The following is a 21074-nucleotide window of genomic DNA, read 5'->3' on the forward strand; positions in this document are numbered from 1 at the left end:
GAGACAAGGGACAGCTGGGGGAAAGCGGGGGAGAAAAGGTAACCTAACACGACCAGCAGAGGGAGACAGGGCGAAGGGAAAGGACAGAGACAAGACAACATGACAGTACCCCCCCACTCACCGAGCGCCTCCTGGCGCACTCGAGGAGGAAACCTGGCGGCAACGGAGGAAATCATCAATCAGCGCACGGTCCAGCACGTCCCGAGAGGGAACCCAACTCCTCTCCTCAGGACCGTACCCCTCCCAGTCAACTAGGTACTGATGACCACGGCCCCGAGGACGCATGTCCAAGATCTTACGGACCCTGTAGATAGGTGCGCCCGCGACAAGGATGGGGGGGGGGGGGGGGAAGACGAGCGGGGGCGCGAAGAACGGGCTTAACACAGGAGACATGGAAGACCGGGTGGACGCGACGAAGATATCGCGGAAGAAGAAGTCGCACTGCGACAGGATTAATGACCTGAGAGATACGGAATGGACCAATGAACCGCGGGGTCAACTTGCGAGAAGCCGTCTTAAGGGGAAGGTTCTGAGTGGAGAGCCAAACTCTCTGACCGCGACAATACCTAGGGCTCTTAGTTCTACGCTTATTAGCAGCTCTCACAGTCTGCGCCCTATAACGGCAAAGTGCAGACCTGACCCTCTTCCAGGTGCGCTCGCAACGTTGGACAAAAGCCTGAGCGGAGGGGACGCTGGACTCGGCGAACTGAGATGAGAACAACGGAGGCTGGTACCCGAGGCTACTCTGAAAAGGAGATAGCCCGGTCGCAGACGAAGGAAGCGAGTTGTGGGCGTATTCTGCCCAGGGGAGCTGTTCTGACCAAGACGCAGGGTTGCGAAAAGAAAGACTGCGTAAGATGCGACCAATAGTCTGATTGGCCCGTTCTGCTTGACCGTTAGACTGGGGGTGAAAGCCGGAAGAGAGACTGACGGAAGCCCCAATCAAACGGCAAAACTCCCTCCAAAATTGAGACGTGAATTGCGGACCTCTGTCCGAAACGACGTCTGACGGAAGGCCATGAATTCTGAAAACATTCTCGATGATGATTTGTGCCGTCTCTTTAGCAGAAGGAAGCTTAGCAAGGGGAATGAAATGAGCCGCCTTAGAGAACCTATCGACAACCGTAAGAATAACAGTCTTCCCCGCTGACGAAGGCAGTCCGGTGACAAAATCTAAGGCGATGTGAGACCACGGTCGAGAGGGAATAGGAAGCGGCCTGAGACGGCCGGCAGGAGGAGAGTTACCGGACTTAGTCTGCGCGCAGACCGAACAAGCAGCCACGAAACGACGCGTGTCATGCTCCCGGGTGGGCCACCAGAAACGCTGGCGAATGGAAGCAAGCGTACCCCGAACGCCAGGGTGGCCGGCTAACTTGGCAGAGTGAGCCCACTGAAGAACGGCCAGACGAGTAGGAACGGGAACGAAAAGAAGGTTCCTAGGACAAGCGCGCGGCGACGGAGTTTGAGTGAGTGCTTGCTTTACCTGCCTCTCAATTCCCCAGACAGTCAACCCGACAACACGCCCCTCAGGGAGAATCCCCTCGGGGTCAGTGGAGGCTACTGAAGAACTGAAGAGACGAGACAAAGCATCAGGCTTGGTGTTCTTAGAGCCCGGACGATAAGAAATCACGAACTCGAAACGAGCGAAAAACAGCGCCCAACGCGCCTGACGCGCATTAAGTCGTTTGGCAGAACGGATGTACTCAAGGTTCCTATGGTCAGTCCAAACGACAAAAGGAACGGTCGCCCCCTCCAACCACTGTCGCCATTCGCCTAGGGCTAACCGGATGGCGAGCAGTTCGCGGTTACCCACATCATAGTTACGTTCCGACGGCGACAGGCGATGAGAAAAATACGCGCATGGGTGGACCTTGTCGTCAGAGAGGGAGCGCTGAGAAAGGATGGCTCCCACTCCCACCTCTGACGCGTCAACCTCGACAACGAACTGTCTAGAGACGTCAGGTGTAACAAGGATAGGAGCGGATGTAAAACGATTCTTGAGGAGATCAAAAGCTCCCTGGGCGGAAACGGACCACTTAAAGCACGTCTTGACAGAAGTAAGGGCTGTGAGAGGAGCTGCCACCTGACCGAAATTACGGATGAAACGACGATAGAAGTTCGCGAAGCCGAGAAAGCGCTGCAGCTCGACGCGTGACTTAGGGACGGGCCAATCAATGACAGCTTGGACCTTAGCGGGATCCATCTTAATGCCTTCAGCGGAAATAACAGAACCGAGAAATGTGACGGAGGAGGCATGAAAAGTGCACTTCTCAGCCTTCACAAAAAGACAATTCTCTAAAAGGCGCTGGAGGACACGTCGAACGTGCTGAACATGAATCTGGAGTGACGGTGAAAAAATCAGGATATCGTCAAGGTAAACGAAAACAAAGATGTTCAGCATGTCTCTCAGGACATCATTGACTAATGCCTGAAAGACAGCTGGAGCGTTAGCGAGGCCGAAAGGAAGAACCCGGTATTCAAAGTGCCCTAACGGAGTGTTAAACGCCGTCTTCCACTCGTCCCCCTCCCTGATGCGCACGAGATGGTAAGCGTTACGAAGGTCCAACTTAGTGAAAAACCTGGCTCCCTGCAGGATCTCGAAGGCTGAAGACATAAGAGGAAGCGGATGACGATTCTTCACTGTTATGTCATTCAGCCCTCGATAATCTATGCAGGGGCGCAGAGACCCGTCCTTCTTCTTGACAAAAAAAAACCCCGCTCCGGCGGGAGAGGAGGAGGGGACTATGGTACCGGCGTCAAGAGCTACAGACAAATAATCTTCGAGAGCCTTACGTTCGGGAGCCGACAGAGAGTATAGTCTACCCCGGGGGGGGGTGGTTCCCGGAAGGAGATCAATACTACAATCATACGACCGGTGTGGAGGAAGAGAGGTGGCCCTGGACCGACTGAACACCGTGCGCAGATCGTGATATTCCTCCGGCACCCCTGTCAAATCACCAGGCTCCTCCTGTGAAGAAGAGACAGAGGAAACAGGAGGGATAGCAGACATTAAACATTTCACATGACAAGAGACGTTCCAGGAGAGGATAGAATTACTAGACCAATTAATGGAAGGATTATGACAAACTAGCCAGGGATGGCCCAAAACAACAGGTGTAAAAGGTGAACGAAAAATTAAAAAAGAAATGGTTTCACTATGATTACCAGAAACAGTGAGGGTTAAAGGTAGCGTCTCACGCTGAATCCTGGGGAGAGGACTACCATCCAGGGCGAACAAGGCCGTGGGCTCCTTTAACTGTCTGAGAGGAATGTCATGTTCCCGAGCCCAGGTCTCGTCCATAAAACAGCCCTCCGCCCCAGAGTCTATTAAGGCACTGCAGGAAGCTGACGAACCGGTCCAGCGTAGATGGACCGACAAGGTAGTGCAGGATCTTGAAGGAGAGACAGGAGTAGTAGCGCTCACCAGTAGCCCTCCGCTTACTGACGAGCTCTGGCCTTTTACTGGACATGAAGTGACAAAATGACCAGCGGAACCGCAATAGAGACAGAGGCGGTTGGTGATTCTCCGTTCCCTCTCCTCAGTCGAGATGCGGATACCTCCCAGCTGCATGGGCTCAGCACCCGAGCCGGCAGAGGAAGATGGTAGTGATGCGGAGAGGGAGGCGACGGAGAGCGCGAGCTCCTTTCCACGAGCTCGGTGACGAAGATCAACCCGTCGCTCAATGCGAATAGCGAGTTCAATCAAGGAATCCACGCTGGAAGGAACCTCCCGGGAGAGAATCTCATCCTTTACCTCTGCGCGGAAACCCTCCAGAAGACGAGCGAGCAAGGCCGGCTCGTTCCAGCCACTGGAGACAGCAAGAGTGCGAAACTCAATAGAGTAGTCTGTTATGGATCGATTGCCTTGACATAGGGAAGACAGGGCCCTGGAAGCCTCCTCCCCAAAAACAGATCGATCAAAAACCCGTATCATCTCCTCCTTAAAGTCTTGATACTGGTTAGTACACTCAGCCCTTGCCTCCCAGATTGCCGTGCCCCACTCACGAGCCCGTCCAATAAGGAGAGATATGACGTAGGCGACACGAGCAGTGCTCCTGGAGTAAGTGTTGGGCTGGAGAGAAAACACAATATCACACTGGGTGAGGAACGAGCGGCATTCAGTGGGCTCCCCAGAGTAACACGGCGGGTTATTGATTCTGGGCTCCGGAGATTCGAAAGCCCTGGAAGTGGCCGGTGGATCGAGGCGGAGATGGTGAACCTGTTCTGTGAGGTTGGAGACTTGGGTGGCCAGGGTCTCAACGGCATGTCGAGCAGCAGACAATTCCTGCTTGTGTCTGCCTAGCATCGCTCCCTGGATCTCGACGGCTGAGTGGAGAGGATCCGAAGTCGCTGGGTCCATTCTTGGTCGGATTCTTCTGTTACGGTGCGTGAATGAGGACCCAAAAGCGAATCAACTTAAACAGAGCTTCTTTAATTACCAAACATAGGTAGGCTCAGATGGACTGGCAGATTCCGACAGGACAGGACAAGGTTACAGCAAACATGACGACAGTCTGGTTCAGGCATGAATGACACAAACAAACAAGAATCCGACAAGGACAGGAGCAGAAACAGAGAGAGATATAGGGACCTAATCAGAGGGAAAAAAGGGAACAGGTGGGGAACGGGGTGAATGGGTAGTTAGAGGAGACAAGGGACAGCTGGGGGAAAGCGGGGGAGAAAAGGTAACCTAACACGACCAGCAGAGGGAGACAGGGCGAAGGGAAAGGACAGAGACAAGACAACATGACAGAATGTAGACAGAAGGGCTAAAACGGACATGATTGATCTGAGGGGGAAATCATTGATCCATTCAGAAAGGTTTTTTGCAACAAGTAAGACATGTTATATTATGTAAAGTAGACTAGGTTATAATGTATAGTAGTGGGTTGTTAGTGATATGTTATATTATGTAAAGTAGGCTAGGTTATAATGTATAGTAGTGGGTTGGTAGTGATATGTTATATTATGTAAAGTAGACTAGGTTATAATGTATAGTAGTGGGTTGTTAGTGATATGCAGATGTTATATTATGTAAAGTAGACTAGGTTATAATGTATAGTAGTGGGTTGTTAGTGATATGTAGATGTTATATTATGTAAAGTAGACTAGGTTATAATGTATAGTAGTGGGTTGTTAGTGATATGTAGATGTTATATTATGTAAAGTAGACTAGGTTATAATGTATAGTAGTGGGTTGTTAGTGATATGTAGATGTTATATTATGTAAAGTAGACTAGGTTATAATGTATAGTAGTGGGTTGTTAGTGATATGTTATATTATGTAAAGTAGACTAGGTTATAATGTATAGTAGTGGGTTGTTAGTGATATGTAGATGTTATATTATGTATAGTAGACTAGGTTATAATGTATAGTAGTGGGTTGTTAGTGATATGTAGATGTTATATTATGTAAAGTAGACTAGGTTATAATGTATAGTAGTGGGTTGTTAGTGATATGTTATATTATGTAAAGTAGACTAGGTTATAATGTATAGTAGTGGGTTGTTAGTGATATGTAGATGTTATATTATGTAAAGTAGACTAGGTTATAATGTATAGTAGTGGGTTGTTAGTGATGTGTAGATGTTATATTATGTAAAGTAGACTAGGTTATAATGTATAGTAGTGGGTTGTTAGTGATATGTAGATGTTATATTATGTAAAGTAGACTAGGTTATAATGCATAGTAGTGGGTTGTTAGTGATATGTAGATGTTATATTATGTAAAGTAGACTAGGTTATAATGTATAGTAGTGGGTTGTTAGTGATATGTAGATGTTATATTATGTAAAGTAGACTAGGTTATAATGTATAATAGTGGGTTGTTAGTGATGTGTAGATGTTATATTATGTAAAGTAGACTAGGTTATAATGTAAAGTAGTGGGTTGTTAGTGATGTGTAGATGTTATATTATGTAAAGTAGACTAGGTTATAATGTATAGTAGCAGTTTGTTAGTGATATGTAGATCAAGGTCTATACCTCGGCTATAGCCTACATATCATAGATGACCAGTCTAAACCTGTTCAGGTCAGTTCACATAATGTTATAGTCCTACCAGTAGCAGGACAGAGAATGTACTGTATATAACCTACATATCATAGATGACCAGCCTAAACCTGTTCAGATCAGTTCACATAATGTTATAGTCCTAACAGTAGCAGGACAGAGAATGTCCACTATATATATACAAAAGTATGTGGACAACCCTTCAAATTAGTGGATTCGGCTATTTCAGCCACACCCGTTGCTGACAGGTGTATAAAATCGAGCAGACCACCTTCCAATCTACATCTACAACGGCTCAACTGTGAAGAAATAGGATGTGAAGTGGAAACATTTAGGAGCAACAATGGCTCAACCGTGAAGTGGTAGGCCACACAAGTTCACAGAACTGAGATGAGTAATACATAGACTAAGATACAGTAGAATAGAATACAGTATATACATATTAGATGAGTAATGCCAGATATTTATAGCCGAGGCCAGATTCTTTTCACAACATTTCCAACAGAGACCATCAGGTTGGTCGGCATGATTAGTGATCATACTGTAGCTCAAACCTACTGTGACTGTTGAATGTCTGACGACGACCTAACTTTATAATAGTTTGTAGCCTACCTACCAGAATCTGCCCGTACAGGCAGCCTAGTGGTTAGAGCGTTGGACTAGTATCCAAAAGTTTACAAGATCAAATCCCCGAGCTGACAAGGTAAAAATCTGTCGTTCTGCCCCTGAACAGGCAGTTAACCCACTGATCCTAGGCCGTCATTGAAAATAAGAATTTGTTCTGAACTGACTTGGCTAGTTAAATAAAGTTAATATTAAATAAAAAATCAACACATTTATCTGTCTTCTAATGCAGTGGTGTAAAGTACTTCAGTAAAATACTTTAAAGTACTACTTCAGTAGTTTTGGGGGGAATCTGTACTTTTTACTCTGAACATTTTCCCTGACAGACAAAAGTACTAGTTACGTTCTGAATGCTTAGCAGGACAGAAAATTGTCCAATTTGCAGAATTCTCAAGAGAACAACCCTGGTCATCTCTACTGCCTCTGGTCTGGAGGACTCACTAAACAGAGAACATCCCTGGTCATCCCTACTGCCTCTGATCTGGAGGACTCACTAAACAGAGAACATCCCTGGTCATCCCTACTGCCTCTGGTCTGGAGGACTCACTAAACAGAGAACATCCCTGGTCATCCATACTGCCTCTGATCTGGAGGACTCACTAAACAGAGAACATCCCTGGTCATCCCTACTGCCTCTGATCTGGAGGACTCACTAAACAGAGAACATCCCTGGTCATCCATACTGCCTCTGATCTGGAGGACTCACTAAACAGAGAACATCCCTGGTCATCCCTACTGCCTCTGGTCTGGAGGACTCACTAAACAGAGAACATCCCTGGTCATCCCTACTGCCTCTGATCTGTCAGACTCACTAAACAGAGAACATCCCTGGTCATCCCTACTGCCTCTGGTCTAGAGGACTCACTAAACAGAGAACATCCCTGGTCATCCATACTGCCTCTGATCTGGAGGACTCACTAAACAGAGAACATCCCTGGTCATCCCTACTGCCTCTGATCTGGAGGACTCACTAAACAGAGAACATCCCTGGTCATCCCTACTGCCTCTGGTCTGGAGGACTCACTAAACAGAGAACATCCCTGGTCATCCCTACTGCCTCTGATCTGGAGGACTCACTAAACAGAGAACATCCCTGGTCATCCATACTGCCTCTGATCTGGAGGACTCACTAAACAGAGAACATCCCTGGTCATCCCTACTGCCTCTGGTCTGGAGGACTCACTAAACAGAGAACATCCCTGGTCATCCCTACTGCCTCTGATCTGTCAGACTCACTAAACAGAGAACATCCCTGGTCATCCCTACTGCCTCTGATCTGGCAGACTCACTAAACAGAGAACATCCCTGGTCATCCCTACTGCCTCTGATCTGGGTGACTCACTAAACAGAGAACATCCCTGGTCATCCCTACTGCCTCTGATCTGGCAGACTCACTAAACAGAGAACATCCCTGGTCATCCCTACTGCCTCTGATCTGGGTGACTCACTAAACAGAGAACATCCCTGGTCATCCCTACTGCCTCTTATCTGGAGGACTCACTAAACAGAGAACATCCCTGGTCATCCCTACTGCCTCTGATCTGGCAGACTCACTAAACAGAGAACATCCCTGGTCATCCCTACTGTCTCTGATCTGGGTGACTCACTAAACAGAGAACATCCCTGGTCATCCCTACTGCCTCTTATCTGGAGGACTCACTAAACAGAGAACATCCCTGGTCATCCCTACTGCCTCTTATCTGGAGGACTCACTAAACAGAGAACATCCCTGGTCATCACTACTGCCTCTGATCTGGCAGACTCACTAAACAGAGAACATCCCTGGTCATCCCTACTGTCTCTGATCTGGGTGACTCACTAAACAGAGAACATCCCTGGTCATCCCTACTGCCTCTGATCTGGAGGACTCACTAAACAGAGAACATCCCTGGTCATCCCTACTGCCTCTGGTCTGGAGGACTCACTAAACAGAGAACATCCCTGGTCATCCATACTGCCTCTGATCTGGAGGACTCACTAAACAGAGAACATCCCTGGTCATCCCTACTGCCTCTGATCTGGAGGACTCACTAAACAGAGAACATCCCTGGTCATCCATACTGCCTCTGATCTGGAGGACTCACTAAACAGAGAACATCCCTGGTCATCCCTACTGCCTCTGGTCTGGAGGACTCACTAAACAGAGAACATCCCTGGTCATCCCTACTGCCTCTGATCTGTCAGACTCACTAAACAGAGAACATCCCTGGTCATCCCTACTGCCTCTGATCTGGCAGACTCACTAAACAGAGAACATCCCTGGTCATCCCTACTGCCTCTGATCTGGGTGACTCACTAAACAGAGAACATCCCTGGTCATCCCTACTGCCTCTGATCTGGCAGACTCACTAAACAGAGAACATCCCTGGTCATCCCTACTGCCTCTGATCTGGGTGACTCACTAAACAGAGAACATCCCTGGTCATCCCTACTGCCTCTTATCTGGAGGACTCACTAAACAGAGAACATCCCTGGTCATCCCTACTGCCTCTGATCTGGCAGACTCACTAAACAGAGAACATCCCTGGTCATCCCTACTGTCTCTGATCTGGGTGACTCACTAAACAGAGAACATCCCTGGTCATCCCTACTGCCTCTTATCTGGAGGACTCACTAAACAGAGAACATCCCTGGTCATCCCTACTGCCTCTTATCTGGAGGACTCACTAAACAGAGAACATCCCTGGTCATCCCTACTGCCTCTGATCTGGCAGACTCACTAAACAGAGAACATCCCTGGTCATCCCTACTGTCTCTGATCTGGGTGACTCACTAAACAGAGAACATCCCTGGTCATCCCTACTGCCTCTGATCTGGAGGACTCACTAAACAGAGAACATCCCTGGTCATCCCTACTGTCTCTGATCTGGGTGACTCACTAAACAGAGAACATCCCTGGTCATCCCTACTGCCTCTGATCTGGAGGACTCACTAAACAGAGAACATCCCTGGTCATCCCTACTGCCTCTGATCTGGAGGACTCACTAAACAGAGAACATCCCTGGTCATCCCTACTGCCTCTGATCTGGAGGACTCACTAAACAGAGAACATCCCTGGTCATCCCTACTGCCTCTGATCTGGTGGACTCACTAAACAGAGAACAACCCTGGTCATCCCTACTGCCTCTGATCTGGCAGACTCACAAAACAGAGAACATCCCTGGTCATCCCTACTGCCTCTGATCTGGTGGACTCACTAAACAGAGAACATCCCTGGTCATCCCTACTGCCTCTGATCTGGTGGACTCACTAAACAGAGAACATCCCTGGTCATCCCTACTGCCTCTGATCTGGTGGACTCACTAAACAGAGAACATCCCTGGTCATCTCTACTGCCTCTGATCTGGAGGACTCACTAAACAGAGAACATCCCTGGTCATCTCTACTGCCTCTGATCTGGAGGACTCACTAAACAGAGAACATCCCTGGTCATCCCTACTGCCTCTGATCTGGTGGACTCACTAAACAGAGAACATCCCTGGTCATCTCTACTGCCTCTGATCTGGTGGACTCACTAAACAGAGAACATCCCTGGTTATCTCTACTGCCTCTTATCTGGAGGACTCACTAAACAGAGAACATCCCTGATCATCCCTACTGCCTCTGATCTGGTGGACTCGCTAAACAGAGAACATCTCTGGTCATCCCTACTGCCTCTGATCTGGAGGACTCACTAAACAGAGAACATCCCTGGTCATCCCTACTGCCTCTGATCTGGTGGACTCACTAAACAGAGAACATCCCTGGTCATCTCTACTGCCTCTTATCTGGCAGACTCACTAAACAGAGAACATCCCTGGTCATCCCTACTGCCTCTGATCTGTCAGACTCACTAAACAGAGAACATCCCTGGTCATCTCTACTGCCTCTTATCTGGCAGACTCACTAAACAGAGAACATCCCTGGTCATCCCTACTGCCTCTGATCTGTCAGACTCACTAAACAGAGAACATCCCTGGTCATCCCTACTGCCTCTGATCTGTCAGACTCACTAAACAGAGAACATCCCTGGTCATCTCTACTGCCTCTTATCTGGCAGACTCACTAAACAGAGAACATCCCTGGTCATCCCTACTGCCTCTGATCTGTCAGACTCACTAAACAGAGAACATCCCTGGTCATCCCTACTGCCTCTTATCTGGCAGACTCACTAAACAGAGAACAACCCTGGTCATCCCTACTGCCTCTGATCTGTCAGACTCACTAAACAGAGAACATCCCTGGTCATCCCTACTGCCTCTTATCTGGCAGACTCACTAAACAGAGAACAACCCTGGTCATCCCTACTGCCTCTGATCTGTCAGACTCACTAAACAGAGAACATCCCTGGTCATCTCTACTGCCTCTGATCTGGAGGACTCACTAAACAGAGAACATCCCTGGTCATCCCTACTGCCTCTGATCTGGAGGACTCACTAAACAGAGAACATCCCTGGTCATCCCTACTGCCTCTTATCTGGCAGACTCACTAAACAGAGAACAACCCTGGTCATCCCTACTGCCTCTGATCTGGTGGACTCACTAAACAGAGAACAACCCTGGTCATCCCTACTGCCTCTGATCTGGCAGACTCACAAAACAGAGAACATCCCTGGTCATCCCTACTGCCTCTGATCTGGTGGACTCACTAAACAGAGAACATCCCTGGTCATCCCTACTGCCTCTGATCTGGTGGACTCACTAAACAGAGAACATCCCTGGTCATCCCTACTGCCTCTGATCTGGTGGACTCACTAAACAGAGAACATCCCTGGTCATCTCTACTGCCTCTGATCTGGAGGACTCACTAAACAGAGAACATCCCTGGTCATCTCTACTGCCTCTGATCTGGAGGACTCACTAAACAGAGAACATCCCTGGTCATCCCTACTGCCTCTGATCTGGTGGACTCACTAAACAGAGAACATCCCTGGTCATCTCTACTGCCTCTGATCTGGTGGACTCACTAAACAGAGAACATCCCTGGTCATCTCTACTGCCTCTTATCTGGAGGACTCACTAAACAGAGAACATCCCTGATCATCCCTACTGCCTCTGATCTGGTGGACTCGCTAAACAGAGAACATCTCTGGTCATCCCTACTGCCTCTGATCTGGAGGACTCACTAAACAGAGAACATCCCTGGTCATCCCTACTGCCTCTGATCTGGTGGACTCACTAAACAGAGAACATCCCTGGTCATCTCTACTGCCTCTTATCTGGCAGACTCACTAAACAGAGAACATCCCTGGTCATCCCTACTGCCTCTGATCTGTCAGACTCACTAAACAGAGAACATCCCTGGTCATCTCTACTGCCTCTTATCTGGCAGACTCACTAAACAGAGAACATCCCTGGTCATCCCTACTGCCTCTGATCTGTCAGACTCACTAAACAGAGAACATCCCTGGTCATCCCTACTGCCTCTGATCTGTCAGACTCACTAAACAGAGAACATCCCTGGTCATCTCTACTGCCTCTTATCTGGCAGACTCACTAAACAGAGAACATCCCTGGTCATCCCTACTGCCTCTGATCTGTCAGACTCACTAAACAGAGAACATCCCTGGTCATCCCTACTGCCTCTTATCTGGCAGACTCACTAAACAGAGAACAACCCTGGTCATCCCTACTGCCTCTGATCTGTCAGACTCACTAAACAGAGAACATCCCTGGTCATCCCTACTGCCTCTTATCTGGCAGACTCACTAAACAGAGAACAACCCTGGTCATCCCTACTGCCTCTGATCTGTCAGACTCACTAAACAGAGAACATCCCTGGTCATCTCTACTGCCTCTGATCTGGAGGACTCACTAAACAGAGAACATCCCTGGTCATCCCTACTGCCTCTGATCTGGAGGACTCACTAAACAGAGAACATCCCTGGTCATCCCTACTGCCTCTTATCTGGCAGACTCACTAAACAGAGAACAACCCTGGTCATCCCTACTGCCTCTTATCTGGCAGACTCACTAAACAGAGAACATCCCTGGTCATCTCTACTGCCTCTTATCTGGCAGACTCACTAAACAGAGAACATCCCTGGTCATCCCTACTGCCTCTGATCTGGTGGACTCACTAAACAGAGAACATCCCTGATCATCCCTACTGCCTCTTATCTGGCAGACTCACTAAACAGAGAACATCCCTGGTCATCCCTACTGCCTCTGATCTGGAGGACTCACTAAACAGAGAACATCCCTGGTCATCCCTACTGCCTCTGATCTGGCAGACTCACTAAACAGAGAACATCCCTGGTCATCTCTACTGCCTCTTATCTGTCAGACTCACTAAACAGAGAACAACCCTGGTCATCCTGACTGCCTCTTATCTGTCAGACTCACTAAACAGAGAACATCCCTGGTCATCCCTACTGCCTCTTATCTGGCAGACTCACTAAACAGAGAACAACCCTGGTCATCCCTACTGCCTCTGATCTGGCAGACTCACTAAACAGAGAACAACCCTGGTCATCCCTACTGCCTCTGATCTGGCAGACTCACTAAACAGAGAACATCCCTGGTCATCCTGACTGCCTCTTATCTGGCAGACTCACTAAACAGAGAACATCCCTGGTCATCCCTACTGCCTCTTATCTGGCAGACTCACTAAACAGATAACATCCCTGGTCATCCCTACTGCCTCTTATCTGGCAGACTCACTAAACAGAGAACATCCCTGGCCTCTGATCTGGAGGACTCACTAAACAGAGAACATCCCTGGTTATCTCTACTGCCTCTGATCTGGAGGACTCACTAAACAGAGAACATCCCTGGTCATCCCTACTGCCTCTGATCTGGAGGACTCACTAAACAGAGAACATCCCTGGTCATCCCTACTGCCTCTTATCTGGCAGACTCACTAAACAGAGAACATCCCTGGTCATCCCTACTGCCTCTTATCTGGCAGACTCACTAAACAGAGAACATCCCTGGTCATCTCTACTGCCACTGATCTGTCAGACTCACTAAACAGAGAACATCCCTGGTCATCCCTACTGCCTCTGATCTGGAGGACTCACTAAACAGAGAACATCCCTGGTCATCCCTACTGCCTCTGATCTGGCAGACTCACTAAACAGAGAACATCCCTGGTCATCCCTACTGCCTCTGATCTGGAGGACTCACTAAACAGAGAACATCCCTGGTCATCCCTACTGCCTCTTATCTGGCAGACTCACTAAACAGAGAACAACCCTGATCATCCCTACTGCCTCTTATCTGGCAGACTCACTAAACAGAGAACATCCCTGGTCATCCCTACTGCCTCTTATCTGGCAGACTCACTAAACAGAGAACATCCCTGGTCATCTCTACTGCCACTGATCTGTCAGACTCACTAAACAGAGAACATCCCTGGTCATCCCTACTGCCTCTGATCTGGAGGACTCACTAAACAGAGAACATCCCTGGTCATCCCTACTGCCTCTTATCTGGCAGACTCACTAAACAGAGAACATCCCTGGTCATCCCTACTGCCTCTTATCTGGCAGACTCACTAAACAGAGAACATCCCTGGTCATCTCTACTGCCTCTTATCTGGCAGACTCACTAAACAGAGAACATCCCTGGTCATCCCTACTGCCTCTTATCTGGCAGACTCACTAAACAGAGAACATCCCTGGTCATCCCTACTGCCTCTTATCTGGCAGACTCACTAAACAGAGAACATCCCTGGTCATCCCTACTGCCTCTTATCTGGCAGACTCACTAAACAGAGAACATCCCTGGTCATCCCTACTGCCTCTGATCTGGTGGACTCACTAAACAGAGAACATCCCTGGTCCTCCCTACTGCCTCTTATCTGGCAGACTCACTAAACAGAGAACATCCCTGGTCATCCCTACTGCCTCTTATCTGGCAGACTCACTAAACAGAGAACATCCCTGGTCATCTCTACTGCCTCTGATCTGGTGGACTCACTAAACAGAGAACATCCCTGATCATCCCTACTGCCTCTGATCTGGCAGACTCACTAAACAGAGAACATCCCTGGTCATCCCTACTGCCTCTGATCTGGAGGACTCACTAAACAGAGAACATCCCTGGTCATCCCTACTGCCTCTGATCTGTCAGACTCACTAAACAGAGAACATCCCTGGTCATCCCTACTGCCTCTGATCTGGAGGACTCACTAAACAGAGAACATCCCTGGTCATCCCTACTGCCTCTGATCTGGAGGACTCACTAAACAGAGAACATCCCTGGTCATCCCTACTGCCTCTGATCTGGCAGACTCACTAAACAGAGAACATCCCTGGTCATCCCTACTGCCTCTGATCTGGTGGACTCACTAAACAGAGAACATCCCTGGTCCTCCCTACTGCCTCTTATCTGGCAGACTCACTAAACAGAGAACATCCCTGGTCATCCCTACTGCCTCTTATCTGGCAGACTCACTAAACAGAGAACATCCCTGGTCATCTCTACTGCCTCTGATCTGGTGGACTCACTAAACAGAGAACATCCCTGATCATCCCTACTGCCTCTGATCTGGCAGACTCACTAAACAGAGAACATCCCTGGTCATCCCTACTGCCTCTGATCTGGAGGACTCACTAAACAGAGAACATCCCTGGTCATCCCTACTGCCTCTGATCTGGAGGACTCACTAAACAGAGAACATCCCTGGTCATCCCTACTGCCTCTGATCTGGAGGACTCACTAAACAGAGAACATCCCTGGTCATCCCTACTGCCTCTGATCTGGAGGACTCACTAAACAGAGAACATCCCTGGTCATCCCTACTGCCTCTGATCTGGAGGACTCACTAAACAGAGAACATCCCTGGTCATCCCTACTGCCTCTGGTCTGGAGGACTCACTAAACAGAGAACATCCCTGGTCATCCCTACTGCCTCTGATCTGGAGGACTCACTAAACAGAGAACATCCCTGGTCATCCCTACTGCCTCTGATCTGGAGGACTCACTAAACAGAGAACATCCCTGGTCATCCCTACTGCCTCTGATCTGGAGGACTCACTAAACAGAGAACATCCCTGGTCATCCCTACTGCCTCTGATCTGGAGGACTCACTAAACAGAGAACATCCCTGGTCATCCCTACTGCCTCTGGTCTGGAGGACTCACTAAACAGAGAACATCCCTGGTCATCCCTACTGCCTCTGATCTGGAGGACTCACTAAACAGAGAACATCCCTGGTCACCCCTACTGCCTCTGATCTGGAGGACTCACTAAACAGAGAACATCCCTGGTCATCCCTACTGCCTCTGGTCTGGAGGACTCACTAAACAGAGAACATCCCTGGTCATCCCTACTGCCTCTGATCTGGAGGACTCACTAAACAGAGAACATCCCTGGTCATCCCTACTGACTCTAATCTGGAGGACTCACTAAACAGAGAACATCCCTGGTCATCCCTACTGTCTCTGATCTGGTGGACTCACTAAACAGAGAACATCCCTGGTCGTCCCTACTGCCTCTGATCTGGCAGACTCACTAAACAGAGAACATCCCTGGTCATCCCTACTGCCTCTGATCTGGAGGACTCACTAAACAGAGAACATCCCTGGTCATCCCTACTGCCTCTGATCTGGTGGACTCACTAAACAGAGAACATCCCTGGTCGTCCCTACTGCCTCTGATCTGGAGGACTCACTAAACAGAGAACATCCCTGGTCATCCCTACTGTCTCTGATCTGGTGGACTCACTAAACAGAGAACATCCCTGGTCGTCCCTACTGCCTCTGATCTGGAGGACTCACTAAACACAAATGCTTTGTTTTTAAATGATGTCTGAGTGTTGGAGTGTGACCCTGGCTATCCATAAATTAAAATAACATGAACATTGTGCTGTCTGGTTTGATTAATATAAGGATTTTTTTATTATTACAACTTTACTTTTTACTTTGATACTTACTTTGATACTTTCTGAAGCTAAGCAGGGTTGGTCCTGGTCAGTCCCTGGATGGGAGACCAGATGCTGCTGGAAGTGGTATGGAGGGCCAGTAGGGGGCACTCTTTCCTCTGGTCTAAAAAAAAATATATATATATATATCCCAATGCTCCAGGGCAGTGATTGGGGACACTGCCCTGTGTAGGGTGCCGTCTTTCGGATGGGACGTTAAACGGGTGTCCTGACTCTCTGAGGTCATTAAAGATCCCATGGCACTTATCGTAAGAGTAGGGGTGTTAACCCCGGTGTCCTGGCTAAATTCCCAATCTGACCCTCAAACCATCAAGGTCACCTAATAATCCCCAGTTAACAATTGGCTCATTCACCCCCCTCCTCTCCCCTGTAACTATTCCCCAGGTCGTTGCTGCAAATGAGAACGTGTTCTCAGTCAACTTACCTGGTAAAACAATGGATAAATAAAAAAAGGTATCTTTACTTTTACTCAGGAATGAAAGTACTTTTTCCACCACTGTTCTAACGTTCCATATGAGACACAGTTTCAACAGACATTCTGGAACTGAGTTCTGTTTCCACCACTGTTCTAACGTTCCATATGAGACACAGTTTCAACAGACATTCTGGAACTGAGTTCTGTTTCCACCACTGTTCTAACGTTCCATATGAGACACAGTTTCAACAGACATTCTGGAACTGAGTTCTGTTTCCACCGCTGTTCTAACGTTCCATATGAGACACAGTTTCAACAGACATTCTGGAACTGAGTTCTGTTTCCACCGCTGTTCTAACGTTCCATATGAGACACAGTTTCAACAGACATTCTGGAACTGAGTTCTGTTTCCACCACTGTTCTAACGTTCCATATGAGACACAGTTTCAACAGACATTCTGGAACTGAGTTCTGTTTCCACCACAGTTCTAACGTTCCATATGAGACACAGTTTCAACAGACATTCTGGAACTGAGTTCTGTTTCCACCACTGTTCTAACGTTCCATATGAGACACAGTTTCAACAGACATTCTGGAACTGAGTTCTGTTTCCACCACTGTTCTAACGTTCCATATGAGACAAAGTTTCAACAGACATTCTGGAACTGCGTCGGCTACAAAATCACTTTCAATATCATATCAGGAAATAAAGTAACGGTCACTGGGTGAATTAGTTTTGCATTGCCCGGCTCCCCGGGTGAGCAGAGTTTAAGCATTTTAGACCATTCCATTGGTCCATAAAATATATGTCCACTCAGCTGTAGCACCGGGCCATGCAAAACAAACCTCCCACTGTAGCAGAGACACAGAGTTCTAATCCCAGACGCGTTTCTTCAAGACATCTCTCTTACATTATTAATTTATAAACATATAATTTACTCGAAACCAAGTTTAGCTGTGTTTTTTTTCTCCGAAATATGAGTTACTGTAGGACTTTAATAATTGTTAACAGGCCTACAAACCCAAAAGGTTATAATTTGAGAATGTTCATTTGTATGCCTCAAATATTAAATTATTTTAAAATATTTGATGATTAGTTGAATCAGGTGTGTAAGTGCTGGTAAGATCAAAAGGATTGAGAAACCCTGAGATAAACATAAAACCATATTATTGAAAAGCTCCTCCACCATCTTTACCAGACGTGTTACTGATAACATGTAGGACTACTGATTAGTTTACACTTTGAAAACTGCTGTCTGTCAGCAACTCAGCTCAAGTAGCAGTTCTACTAACTAGTAATATCTCATTACAGGTATTCATTCTCTTACTGTGTCCAATAGAATAAGTTATTTTTCAGAAATACCTACTTTGTTTTTCAATAATCTTCATATAGTGTTTTCTGCTCTGTCGTCTCAAAATGGATCCCTTCTCTCCATGTAATCTGATTCATTATGATCTAGGATCAGGTCCTCCTCTCCATGTAATCTGATTCATTATGATCTAGGATCAGGTCCCTTCTCTCCATGTAATCTGATTCATTATGATCTAGGATCAGGTCCCTTCTCTCCATGTAATCTGATTCATTATGATCTAGGATCAGGTCCCCCTCTCCATCTAATCTGATTCATTATGATCTAGGATCAGGTCCCTCCTCTCCATGTAATCTGATTCATTATGATCTAGGATCAGGTCCCTCCTCTCCATGTCATCTGATTCATTATGATCTAGGATCAGGTCCCCCTCTCCATCTAATCTGATTCATTATGATCTAGGATCAGGTCCCCCTCTCCATGTAATCTGATTCATTATGATCTAGGATCAGGTCCCCCTCTCCATGTAATCTGATTCATTATGATCTAGGATCAGGTCCTTCTCTCCATGTAATCTGATTCATTATGATCTAGGATCAGGTCCTTCTCTCCATGTAATCTGATTCATTATGATCTAGGATCAGGTCCTTCTCTCCTTGTAATCTGATTCATTATGATCTAGGATCAGGTCCCCCTCTCCATGTAATCTGATTCATTATGATCTAGGATCAGGTCCCCCTCTCCATGTAATCTGATTCATTATGATCTAGGATCAGGTCCCTTCTCTCCATGTAATCTGATTCATTATGATCTAGGATCAGGTCCCTTCTCTCCATGTAATCTGATTCATTATGATCTAGGATCAGGTCCTCCTCTCCATGTCATCTGATTCATTATGATCTAGGATCAGGTCCCTTCTCTCCATGTAATCTGATTCATTATGATCTAGGATCAGGTCCCTTCTCTCCATGTAATCTGATTCATTATGATTGTTTTGTCTCATGTCTCTTTATATTCATGTAGCCTGGGGGCCATGTAATCTGATTCATTATGATCTAGGATCAGGTCCTCCTCTCCATGTAATCTGATTCATTATGATCTAGGATCAGGTCCCTCCTCTCCATGTAATCTGATTCATTATGATCTAGGATCAGGTCCCCCTCTCCATGTAATCTGATTCATTATGATCTAGGATCAGGTCCCTCCTCTCCATGTAATCTGATTCATTCTGATCTAGGATCAGGTCCTCCTCTCCATGTAATCTGATTCATTATGATCTAGGATCAGGTCCTCCTCTCCATGTAATCTGATTCATTATGATCTAGGATCAGGTCCTCCTCTCCATGTAATCTGATTCATTATGATCTAGGATCAGGTCCCCCTCTCCATGTAATCTGATTCATTATGATCTAGGATCAGGTCCCTCCTCTCCATGTAATCTGATTCATTATGATCTAGGATCAGGTCCCTTCTCTCCATGTAATCTGATTCATTATGATCTAGGATCAGGTCCCTTCTCTCCATGTAATCTGATTCATTATGAGTGTTTTGTCTCATGTCTCTTTATATTCATGTAGCCTGGGGGAAATGTAATCTGATTCATTTTGATTGTTTTGTGAAATGTAGTGAAATGCATTAGTGTTGAGGCTAAAACAAAACCTATCCCACTCTCTCCAGACAACCACCTTTCCTCCTAATTAGTATTCATGGTTGTTCCATAACGAAGCAGAGCTTGTCAGGAAAGGTGAAGATGTCTGTCTCTTATTTATCTGACTCCATATCTCTTAGTTTGGGACATTATGGGAATCTGCAGTCCCACATTTAAGTGTTGACTCAGATAATATGATGCTCCAAATGGGGCATTGAGTTCTTCTTCCATGTCGACCCAAATTGTCCTGTTAGAGTTGTAAGTAAAGAGCCTATCAGGGCAGTTATAAAGTCTTCTTGATATAATTGTCCTGTTAGAGTTGTAGGTAAAGAGCCTATCAGGCCAGTTATAAAGTCTTCTTGATATAATTGTCCTATTAGAGTTGTCAATAAAGAGCCAATCAGGGCAGTTATAAAGTCTTCTTGATATAATTGTCCTGTTAGAGTTGTAGGTAAAGAGCCTATCAGGGCAGTTATAAAGTCTTCTTGATATAATTGTCCTATTAGAGTTGTAGGTAAAGAGCCTATCAGGGCAGTTATAAAGTCTTCTTGATATAATTGTCCTATTAGAGTTGTCAATAAAGAGCCTATCAGGGCTGTTATAAAGGATTCTTGATATAATTGTCCTATTAGAGTTGTAGGTAAAGAGCCTATCAGGGCAGTTATAAAGTCTTCTTGATATAATTACATGTTTGGGAGATTTAATCCTCCCTTCTAAGTCTTTGCCTGTAAACTGGCTTGGTTCATCCTGGTCCTTGTAATAGTCCAAATTAGTCATTTTTTCTCTGGTGTTAAAGGAGTAGGCAGGTATGGACAGTGGAAACATTAATCATGTTGTCTCTGGTGTTAAAGGAGTAGGCAGGTATGGACAGTGGAAACATTAATCATGTTGTCTCTGGTGTTAAAGGAGTAGGCAGGTATGGACAGTGGAAACATTAATCATGTTGTCTCTGGTGTTAAAGGAGTAGGCAGGTATGGACAGTGGAAACATTAATCATGTTGTCTCTGGTGTTAAAGGAGTAGGCAGGTATGGACAGTGGAAACATTAATCATGTTGTCTCTGGTGTTAAAGGAGTAGGCAGGTATGGACAGTGGAAACATTAATCATGTTGTCTCTGGTGTTAAAGGAGTAGGCAGGTATGGACAGTGGAAACATTAATCATGTTGTCTCTGGTGTTACTCCCAGACTGTGACTGATA

General features: G+C 46.8%; 1 protein-coding gene across 1 annotated transcript in view; it reads right to left on the reverse strand.

Moving 5' to 3' along the window:
- Positions 1 to 21074, reverse strand: part of LOC139421726 (NLR family CARD domain-containing protein 3-like) — a 118554-nt gene that overhangs the window by 12610 nt on the left and 84870 nt on the right. The window lies entirely within an intron of this gene.

The sequence above is a fragment of the Oncorhynchus clarkii genome, chromosome 12 (genome assembly GCF_045791955.1).
Source record: "Oncorhynchus clarkii lewisi isolate Uvic-CL-2024 chromosome 12, UVic_Ocla_1.0, whole genome shotgun sequence".
NCBI classification, from domain to species: Eukaryota; Metazoa; Chordata; class Actinopteri; order Salmoniformes; family Salmonidae; genus Oncorhynchus; species Oncorhynchus clarkii.